The following is a 3,074-nucleotide window of genomic DNA, read 5'->3' on the forward strand; positions in this document are numbered from 1 at the left end:
AAGAGCATCGCGATTTCTGTACGATGTTTGCATACATCTCGAAATTAACGAGCGTTGCTTTTCGTGAACATTTGTAACGAACGTGTTCTCTTCGTTGTAACTGACAGTCTATCTGTTTCGTAAACCTTTAGAGTACACCTTCTCTGATGGTTGCTTCGATAGATAAAGAGAAAGAAAATGCTCCTCATTTGGTTGTTGCTCTGTCAAATGTTTATTAATTGTATCGATCGTCGAACTGATTTAACGAGCGGCGGCATTGGTAGAACAACGATTCCTGTCGGTGTTCTCTGTATTACTAAACTGTCCCTTTACCGAGACCTTTCGCGATTCCTTCTTATATTCGTCACTCGAAGTTTCTTTAAGAAAAAAACGAAAAGAAAAAAAAAAGAAAAAATACAACGTAAAGTATATTTCGATATTTCTAAGAAAAATTTCCCGATGCCCTCTATTCGCAAATTTTCGACTCTTTCTTTTTATGTAAAGCCCCCCGTTTAGCGGATAATCGCTGATCTTGATGAAAACCTGTTCAAAAGCGCTCCACGTTCGACGAGTCGTTTTCGAAAGTAATAACGAGAAATATCTTGTTGTCCTTTCGTTCGATTTAAACGTAGTTATGGTTGTATTTTTTGAATTTTATCGTATATATTATATATATAAAGATTAAAAGAAAAATCTCTGTCGTCGAGATGTTGTCAGGCTGGCTCGATCGTGATCCAAAATGGTGTTTCTAATGATCCGTTGTATGGAGTTAGCCTGAACATATCTACGAGAATAAGACAAATGTAGGACTGCGAATGAGATTTCCGTAATTTGAACAGCTCCTCGCGGAAACCCCCCTCCCGGTAATATTCGATGGAACGAAGCCCAAAAGCCCGAGAAAACCCGACTAGCGGCCGATGTCCCTGAAAGTAGACAGTTTCTACCGAGTAATCGTCTCGAGCTCAAATCCAATTACTATACCGTTTTCACGAACGCGATCTTTGTGCCAAAGCGTAGACCGTAATAATCCTCGAAGTTAAGAAACTAATCTGCGCGGATCACGATAGCAACAGAAACGAACTTCAGTAGAAAGGAAACATTGTGAAAATCTTGATCTCGCGGACTAACTTCGTGGCGTCGAGGGAGAGACTCGATTTCGTAGGATTTTTGTTTCTTTTAAACAGAATCAATGTAATCTGTTAATTCTTTCGTTTCGAACGAATGAAAGCTATTGATATTTGAAGAGTCGTCGAGATTTACCTTTGAACGGTGAAAAGAGAGAATCAGTTGTTTCGAGACTAAGAAATCTCTAATTGCATCGAATTTTGAGGCAAAAGATGTTTCGAATAATATAGAAAGACATTTTTTGAAAGAAAATTGGTACGACTTTTCCTGCTATAGTTTTTATTCACTTGATATAATTTTTTCATATTGTATGGACACAGAGGAAATTTGTTGAAGAACCATTGTGACTTGACGTGATTTTAATCTTTTTGTTAAATCTTTCATTTTATTCTTATAAACTTTGATACATATTTTATACATTCCTACATCGTAGGCAGCAGTGGAAATCGTTGCATGATTAAATGAATTATCAAGGGAAACAATAGCAGTGCCAATAATAAAATCATGAATATCGTGATGCTCAAATATAACTCGTTTTGCGATAGAGTTCATCCCAAATGAGATCATTAATGCACACGAGAGGCACGTGTAAATTTCTAATGCTGTTTGATTCTAACAAATGGTCCAATAATAATTGAAAATAGCTGGATGAAAGACTCGACATTATGCTTTTCCTTATCATAGTTTCAAGCAAAAGACCTTATGATGTAATTTTTAGTGCCAATTGTAGAATCTCTTGTAGTACCTTCACACAGGATGTTTGCAAAAGTGGTGAAGAGAATGTCACGAATATTATTCTTGTAACTATGCCGCGCCTTAGCTAAGAATGGATTGTAAAAGTCATTTCCATTACAAGTTTGATGTTACATCTACTATATCCAGAGACTATATTAACGTGTACCGCATGCGTCACTTTCATTTTCAATTATATATATGTCTACATTAGAGATATGCAGTTAAACAGTTCATTTCTCAGATATATGTAGCTAGTAAACAGAAAATATTTTCTGAAATGTATTTCATTCAGGTTGCAATGGAATGTTTATATGGCTGTTAAGTACATGATGTTCCATCAGAAGCAAAACACCTAATTGTCTCCTTTACCATTAACGAAACGATACTATTCTTATAAGAAGCTAGAGTTAAACAGTTTCACACAGCAATGTAACTTCTTTCTGAAGCTATTTTTTCATTTTAAAGCACTTAGTAATATTGATATTTTTTCAAGTGGGTATACATGTTTTTCTGTATGTAGTTGGAAGTTTGTTTAATAAGATATATATGTATATATGTATACATGTACATACACGCAAAATTTGTTCATTATGTTCTATAATAGTAGTTATCTAATTTAATGATAAACCATATGTGTAGGTTGATCATAATTACTGTATCTATTTCAAAAAAGTTTCTAGTTTTATAGATATTAATGATCTTGATTGTATCGAAGAATAAATAACTTTTGAAGAAAGTTATACCTCATACATATGATAAAGTCATTCAAGTCTTGCCTTATATACTTTTATGCATCTTTAATGAAAAATGAGACTCTTAGGTACTCTACTTTTGATGAATCACAGCTGATGTTTAGCACTTGAGATATCTGTCTCAAGCTTATGTTACTCTAATTGAAATAATATAGATGCTACATACTTATAGCACTAAATACCAGTTATTCGTTTTAACATTAATATATAATCGTACAATACTTCAATTAAATCAAAAGACAAATGTTAATATTAATGATTACAAGTAAAAATCTTTAATAAGGATATAAAGAAACCTGCTATCCACCATTTCATAAAATATAGTGCTTTCTAAAAGATTTGTATGAAATACAGTATGATCATTACATACTCTGCAATAACAATTACTAAAAGTATATGCTCACCCTGTACATGTAATAAATTCGATATATATATATATATATTTATTCGCGTAGTAAATATATATTTATATATTTATCTAAT

This window comes from Habropoda laboriosa, unplaced genomic scaffold (assembly GCF_001263275.1).
Source record: "Habropoda laboriosa isolate 0110345459 unplaced genomic scaffold, ASM126327v1 scaffold804, whole genome shotgun sequence".
Classification (NCBI taxonomy): Eukaryota; Metazoa; Arthropoda; class Insecta; order Hymenoptera; family Apidae; genus Habropoda; species Habropoda laboriosa.